Here is a 9,200-nt window from a genome sequence, read left to right as displayed (position 1 = left end):
GTACAATTGTGTTAAAATTGTTAACCTAAAGATAAAAGATTTACGATATCACATTCAATTTAATTTTTCAGTCAGGGTATACGATCATTAAGATAAAATATTGGGAAGTGTAATTTCTTAAATTAATTTTTTTTACTGAAGGGAATATATGTAAAGAGGTTGATTTTCTTTGCGAAGCATTAAGCAAACTTAGTGACATTGTTTTTGTTACTTAATTTATTATACTTTAAGTATAAATACAGATTTTGCTTTAAGTCACAGAGTTGCAAGTGGTGGTGTTGCAAGAACGCACAAACAAATTTTTTCAAAATCATTTTTTTAATGTCTAGCATAAAGGGTCACACATCGTGGAGATTCCATTTTTTTTTATGACTAGCATAGTGGGTCACATATCATGGAGATTCCATTTTTTTCTTATGACTAGCATAGTGGGTCACACATCATGGAGATTCCATTTTTTCTTATGACTAGCATAGAGGTTCACCCATAGTTGTGATTCCATTTTTTTTATGACTAGCATAGAGGTTCACCCATAGTTGTGATTCCATTTGGTTATGACTAGCATAGAGGATTTCCAATAGTTTTGATTCCATTTTTCTTATGACTAGCATAGAGGTTCACCCATTGTTGTGATTCCATTTTTTTTATGAATAGCATAGAGGTTCACCCATAGTTGTGATTCCATAATTTTTATGACTAGCATATATGTTCACTTATTGTTCTGATTCCATTTCTTCTTATGACTAGCATAAAAGTTCACCCATAGTTGTGATTTAATTTTATTTTCCCTAGCATAGAGGGTCACTCATGGTTGTGATTCCAATTTATTTTTTCTAGCATAGAGGGTCACCCAGTTGTGATTCCATTTTTCTCATGACTAGCATAGAGATTCACTCATAGTTGTGATTAAATTTTTCTTATGACTAGCATAGAGGGTCATCCATAGATGTGATTCCAGTATTTTCATGTGTAGCATATAGGGTCACCCATAGTTGTGATTCCATATAATCTTGTCTAGCATAGAGGGTCACCCATAGTTGTGATTCCATTTTTTATTTTCTAGCACAGTTGTCATATATATCGTTACTCTTTTTGGACGCGTTACAACCAGACAGCCTAAGCTCACCATTGTCGTGCTCCTGGATTTCAAGCTAGGCTCCTGTTCAATTACTTGTGAGGCTTACTATTCAATTATAGTTCTTTCTCGAGAGTCATTTTTTTTTTACAGTAACTCTGCATTTTGCCCAGCTCCACCTTCATCATTCCTTCCATGAGATTCTTGCGTAAGGCTAGAGCGTCCTTCCCCTCCGTGTAATTTCTTGCATGGTCAACATCATACCTTGTGCTGTTGAGTTTGTTCTTGTCGCTGTCTCCACAAGAAATTAGCAAAATGACTGCTGCTGAGATCAATGCATTTATGGATTTGGTAGAACGACAAGGCTATGAGGTAGAGGCATTGTGAAGGTATGTGCGGGAACTGACGGATGAAGTCAATTCCCGGAAAAGAATGGAGCAAGAAAGGATGCAGTATGCAAGAGAAAATGCAAGAGCATTTGAATTAAAGAAGCGGGAAATAGACGCTCAATTAGCCCAGGTCCATAACTCGCTACCTCAACTTAATGGTGCCAACGACCAGCAGGACAACTGCAGGGAGTACCAGTACCTTGAAGGAGTCACCAAAGAACTCCCTACAGTGGAGTTCCAGATAACCATGTCCCAGATCCATAGGAAGTGTGGACTAGGGGCAGTGAGTGATCTCAGACATGAGGGCTACAACTTGCCTTTGGGTCAAGAGCCCATGAAGGTGGTACAGCAAGTGCCCCTTAGGTGCATGAAGGCTGCCAAGCCAGAGCCCAAAACAGTGAGGATGCTTCCTGCGGGGGAAGACGAATGGATTGGTGACATTAACCTTGGGGAAATACCTTGGTTAGGTGAGGAGGCCCAAGAGTCTTCCTCCTCCAGCAATGAGTCTAAGACTCCTCCCCGAGAGAGCTCCCCAGCTAAAGCAGTGATGCTTCCCACCAGGCCAGAGGTCTCAGAGGAGGACCAAGGGGAATCACCCATCATTCCAGAGACCCCAAGAGGCCAAACAGAGCCCATCAGATTTCAGCTGTCGGACAAGATGCTGAAAAACTACAAGGAAACTGCCTATTTGGTCGAAGCAAAAATGATCTCTCTCTCAAAGCAGAACTTCCTGCAGAAGGACGGGGTGCTCCTCAGAATCACCCGCAGCCCTCACTATCCTGCCGACGGTATCACTCCTACCCAACCCACTGACAGTCCTAAGGGACCATAACCCAGCAACTTACTTGACTGAGCTACGTAAGAAGAATAAATGCAATAGTTTATTCAGGATTCATCATTCATTTATATATATGATTTATGCATTGAACAGATGAATAGAGAGACCGTAAGCTGAATTCCTTTTGTGTAGATTAAAGTTTATTATGTAAATTACTTCACACTTTCGTCGTTAATTTCATTGTATTCTTCAATCATGTCAGTATATGTAAATTATACATTATTTTTAAGAAATATCTTTTTATCTCACATATTTTTCTTACACTGTTTGAGAATGTACTGTAACCCATACGAGATATGAACAAGGGCTTATGTAATTTTTTTTTTTTTATTGTTATTAGGTATTGCATCATGTTTGAGAGAAAATACGCAGTTCTGATAATGTGCCATGTGCTTTGGAAGATTCTGGAGGAACCTAGTGATAGGTCTTATCTTTTTTTATTTCAGGGACAATGGGTCGGCGGAGCTAGCTGATTAGGAGAACCGTCCTGCGTTGCCCGAGTACGCTTTAAGGAGAGCAATACTTGGTAACTATTTCGTCTTCATTAGGCCAACCACTACGCTTCCAGAGCGAATGGAATGTTCGGGCAGTAGCTAAGTTTCATATATAAAGGCGACCCCAGGGTTGCATAGATAGATAGAGAAACCCAGCCTTGATTCATAGTAATCTCCTCACCTCTCTCTCATACTCAGCCCAGTGTATAGTTTTAGTGAAATTCCGAAGTCTTAGTGTAATGGGTTTTTGTTAACATAGTGAGGACTTATAAAAAGTCTCTTAAAATTTTTGTAAACGGCCCTGTATAGAGGTGAAAGATAATTTTATTGTGATTTGGTTATCTATTTTCATTAAGTACAGAATTTACATATTGTATTCAGATTTAATGCAAAGTGAAACAATTTATTGTGTAATTTTCGGTGTAATAATTACTTTTAACATTTATTCAGATTTAACATCTCAAGTCGAGTAATCATATAGTTTTTAGCTTGTTATATTTTTGTCTTGATGTAAGTTTTGTTCAGACATATTTCGAATGATTTATTTGTTTTATGTAAATTCTTTTAAAAGTGTTGCAATTTATATAGAATATATCTATTTTTATAAAGAGTGTATAATTTTAATCATCAGTGTTTATTACAACCTCGCTCGTATCCTGTAAAGAACTGTAATAAATTTGCGTAAGTAATTTTAAAAAATAATTACCAAGTTTTGCTTTGAGGGTACTTGAGAAACCTTTAGATATTCAGTGTTTCATATATTGCCATCTGGTAGTTGTTTCACATTTTCAGAGTTCGGCTATCAATATTTCTAAGTGTACTAGATTTGATGTAAAAACAAACAGGTGAGTTTGGAATTCAAAATGTTGTTTAGCTTGCCAAACGAAATACACACACACACACACACACACACACACACACACACATATATATATATATATATATATATATATATATATATATATATATATATATATATATATATATATATATATATATATATATATATATATATATATATATATATATATATATATTTATGTTTGATTTGAAGACACGAGCCTTATCATAATATATTTTTAGTGCCCAAACAAGGAAGCCATCTTCTTATAATATATATATATATATATATATATATATATATATATATATATATATATATATATATATATATATATATATATATATATACATATATATATATACATATATATATATATATATATATATATATATATATATATATATATATATATATATATATATATATATGTGTGTGTGTATATATATATATATATATATATATATATATATATATATATATGTATATATATATATATATATATATATATATATATATATATATATATATATATATATATATATATATATATATATATATATTATAAGATAGATTATATGTATATCTCTTTACGTAACTATATACTGATATGCGATAGTAAGTTTCAATGATACGTTTTAACGTATTCTTACTAAACAAATATATAAATTATGGTAAACATAGCACGTATGTATAAAGCTCATGACAATGGAACCTAATTAATGGAAAATCCTATTTATGCTGCAACCACGGATATATTCAAACAACTCAGATTAATAAATAACTAGCTGGAAAATATATTTCCTTGAGTATTGAAATAGGACTAATCATTTACTTAAACGCGCATATAACTTGAAATTAGTTTTTGTATACCAACTTGTGTCCTATTTAGGTTTCATTTAATAACATATTAAATATCAATGTTCTATTTCAACAAAAATCATGATAACTCTCTATATAACACTATAGAAGTAGTGAGGTTAATTTACAACCCCACTATCCCTTGCCTATGCACTTGGAGCCTGCCTACTGCCATCAATCGTGGAAATAGGTATCACGTCACCGCGGATGTTTGTACGATTTTCTTTTTATCATATCAACTAGTGTTACTAACAATGACCATTCGCCAGGATATTTCTCCTGTGGTTCTACAGTTGATTACTGATACTTATTATGAGATAAAAAGGTTGACAATAATTGGAATAAAATATACTAACTGGCAATTTCAAGGGAAACATCATGGCAAAACGTTCTTCTTGCAAAGATCACTCTGTTCGTCTGAAGGCTGGGACTACGGCTGCTGCAGGAAGGGTCGGGTCATGCCCCCTACCCTAGTAGACACTGACAGGCGATGACAATGTTATGGCAGATTCTTCTACTAGTAGGCTATGGCTGGTAATTCACTAGTTGGGTGAATAATGTTACATTTGTGACGTTGGTCGAAAATGACGCCAGAGCTGAAGTGGTGTACAAACAGTTGGTTTATATATGGGGATATCAGAATAACCAACCCACCCAACTTCTCCGTTTGATTTAATTACATTAACGGTTGATTTTGTTTCATGTTTCGAGAATTTTCCCTTTATATTTTATTGATACGTTAATGATTTTATGCATTCTCGCTAAAATACTCATAATACACAATTTAAATTAAATGTTTCCACGTTGTTTAAAATACACATAGGTAATGTTGGTAAACGTATGTTGAACGAAAATTTCAAAATAGTTTCGTTTTTAGAGTTTGAATTTTTATTCTTTGAAATAATCATTATTACATTATCCTTTTCTTATGATTCTTATACATAGCATAGATAGGATATTTTTGCATTAATTGTTAGCTTTACTTTGCTCGATAGAGCTTCTAATGCAGGAAAAAAATATTTTTTTTTTTCAGACACGCCATGTAGTTCCCAATTAGTGAATTTCAAACGAAATCCTCTGAAATTTGTTTCATTAGCTTGAACGCCGACAGTACCAATGGCACCTCATGTGTTACTGCTTAACCCTGGCTGATACCTAATCTAAAACGGCCACATTCAGACGGCTGAAAGTTGAAGCTGGTTCCCATGCTGTAAGGTGAGGTCATACCTTAAAAAAAAAATAACAAGTTCTTCAGGCATTATTCCATACTGACATATCTCATAATTGTGATATTGCCATACTTTGATAATTTTTTCTTGGTTCAGCTTTGCCATACCGAGCATAAATGTTGGCGTTTCTACGGATTTCTCAAGTACAGAGGTAGGAGCTTCTAGATATTTTTAACCATTTATTTATTTATTTATTTTTTTTTACTTTAGGTTTCCTACGTGACTTTAGATGGAATTTTTAGCAATACTCAATTCTAAAGATATCAAAGTGTTTATTTCTTATGAAAGTAAATATATAAAAAGAATAATTCAAACAAATAAACATGTCCCATAAATAGAAAGCTTTCTACAACTAGAACCGTTAAAGACAAGGCAGCTACAAATAACTCGCTAAAGTATCAGGGAAAAAATAGCCAAATGACAGAGATGAACCAAATATATTTTCAAATGCCAGATATAAATTTCGTATCACCACATTTTATACAATTGTTGACATACTTGAAACTCAGATGAAAAAAGAGGATAGATATTTGAAGAAATGGCAGAGAGATTTTCTTTTTCTATTGATTTACCACTATCACACAATGTCCCTTCATCTGTTAACACTGAAAGGTGCAGTCAAAAGCATAGTAGTGCTTACCCAGAGGATTTCAACCATAAGTTCTCAGCTGAGTTTCAGCAATTTCATACATATATCCTTTATAAATTCAGTGAATCAAAAAAGTAGAAACCAGATTCAATGATGCTGAACTTTTAAAAATATTTGTAGATGATAACATTGAGTTTGCCTTTCTAAATATAGACATTGGCTTTCGTATATTGCTTAACATTACTGGTCGAAAATTGTTCAGCTTTTCTCAGTTGAACAACTATGCAACGAGGCAGTCTGGATGCCTTACCTCTTTTAAGCATAGAAGTAGATGTGCTACAAAAAATCAGTTTTGAGGATCTGAAAAGACATAGTAGTTAAAAAAGCACGATAACACTTTTCACATGTAAGGGAAAGTATACAAAAAATAAACATTGGTTTCTTTCTTACTATTAGATTTGTTTGGTTTTGATAGACAGTTTATTTTATTGTGTTGTAAAAGGAGGAAACTTTTCAAAATTGAGTGGAAATGAAAAAATAAAAAAAGCTTTCATTCATAATGCCAGTTTTCTTGATTTTCGATGGATAAAATTTTGTTTTGTTATTATGTAAAAAAGAAAAATGCGAGGAAACGTTTCATATGCAAGTGAAAGTATACTAAAATAAACAGTGTTTTCTTTCTTAATATTACCTTTTTATATTGATTTATGAAATTCTGAGTTTTTAATTATGTTTACATTTTGAATAACACTTATGTGAATGGGAAAACAAAGTCTTAGGTGCTTAGGGCCTCAAAGTCTTAGGTGCTTAGGGCCTTGATGTTAAAGGTATACTAGCGAGACTGTGGTGTTTATTTCCAACTGTTTCTTTGTATCTCTCTTTGATTTCTCCATGATGTGGAAACCATTGTTTTTATTGTGGAGGATACTAATTTGAGGGACACTTTTTTGTTAGAAACAAAAATAAATATATTAGTGTATAAATTCATAGGTTTATATATATATATATATATATATATATATATATATATATATATATATATATATATATATATATATGTGTGTGTGTGTGTATGTGTGTGTCTGTGTCTGTGTTTGTATATATATATATATATATATATATATATATATATATATATATATATATATATATATATATATATATATATATATATATATATATATATAGATAGATAGATATGTTCGAAATTATATGAATATAGATTTATGATGGGTTTTCATAAGATTTTGGCTTTCTATTCCCCCCGATTGAATATTTTACAATAACTATCTAGTTATTTTCCTTTTGTTTTTAAACTTTCATAATATATTCTTTTGGGGGAGTCTAACCCAAAGAACAGCTTCAATCAAATTGATGTTCTAGCCTATTGGAAACGTCCCTGTCTGGCTATCTGCTTGACTGGGGTTCTAGACCTGCTTAACCTCGATACTTATTTTGCAGCGTCTACTACCTCACCATTATTTTAATCTAAGGATATGCTTTTAGTCGATGCCTATATGTGTATCTGCTGAGTCATCATCTGCCATTGCCTGTCCTTCCCTCTTCCTTAGCTTGTTTGGGAAGAAGCTTTGGACACTGATTATTGTATATGTGTATTTACCCCAGTATTCCTACTAGGGTATTGTCAATATCGTTTGCCATTTATTATTGACTTTTAAACCCTAAAACTCTTTTCCTAAGTCTGTTGAAAGTCCGGAAAGAAATAAAAAGACCTGAACTTATGGGCTATAGAGACTTGTCTCCCAAGCTTTTCCTATTGATGTAGGAAGAAGATATATGGTCAGAAACCAACCATGCTTATCATGAGTGGAAGCGAAATATAGAGAAGGAAAATAATCCACTATAAAAAGATTACTTAAACGAAAGCAACCGTTTTAAAAAAGGTGTTCTTCTTCTGTCAGTTGCTTTTCCTCTTTATTTTTTTTTACTAAGTGTGTCTATCGAGCTATGTTGTTGATATCAATAAAATATTGGAAATATAGTTTATGTTTTTCATTAAGGATCATCAAGAAATCTTTGAAATAATTGTTTTTTCATAAATGAGGAAGAAGTTTGACAATTATCAAGTGTTTTTATTTTGTGAAAATAACTGTGGAACAATGATAATCGATCTTCATATAATTTTTGTTATATGCTGAACAATCTTTACATAAACATTCTTTCACGCAGAAATATCTTTACATAATTATTGTTTCATGCTAAATAATCTCTTCATAATTCTTCTTCTATGCTGAGCAATCCTTACATTATTACTGTTCTATGCTGAACAATTTTCTATTCCTGCCTATACTTTTTCTTATAATCTTCTAAGTTACATCAATAATTCACCTCAACAGACTTTTGTGCAATTGGCCAGCTATCAGGGCCAAAACGTTCAATTCTAAAGTGTTAAATTTTTATGTGCAGTTAAAGCTTGATATATAAAAGATAAATAGAATATAAAGAAGAAAAGAATTTAAAGAAATTTTGCTTTTGGTTTAATAGATAAGAAAAAAATAGGAATAAGTATATTTTATCATTAAAACGGATAACAGAAAATATGACAAGTTTCTTTACCAATTAATCTTTCGATGTTTAAATTCAAAAAGTTATATTTTTCTTTTCTGATTTGGATCTACTGTAAGATAGTTCGATCATTTCCTTCCTTCTTAACTTTCGTGTAATTCATCATCTCCAGTAACTATCTCGTGCCTTCTGCAAATCATCATCATTATCATCAGAGACCTTTTCCCAATCATCATAAAATCCCAACTTTTTCTCACCGCCAATATCTTCTTCTCCCTCCTCTGATGTTCAATGCATTAGTCATCTTATATATCTAATACATTTCGTCAGCATTTCTAAATAGTCCTTTGAAAACTGA

This window comes from Palaemon carinicauda, unplaced genomic scaffold, assembly GCF_036898095.1.
Source record: "Palaemon carinicauda isolate YSFRI2023 unplaced genomic scaffold, ASM3689809v2 scaffold52, whole genome shotgun sequence".
NCBI classification, from domain to species: Eukaryota; Metazoa; Arthropoda; class Malacostraca; order Decapoda; family Palaemonidae; genus Palaemon; species Palaemon carinicauda.
Note: the sequence above shows the minus strand (reverse complement) of the source record.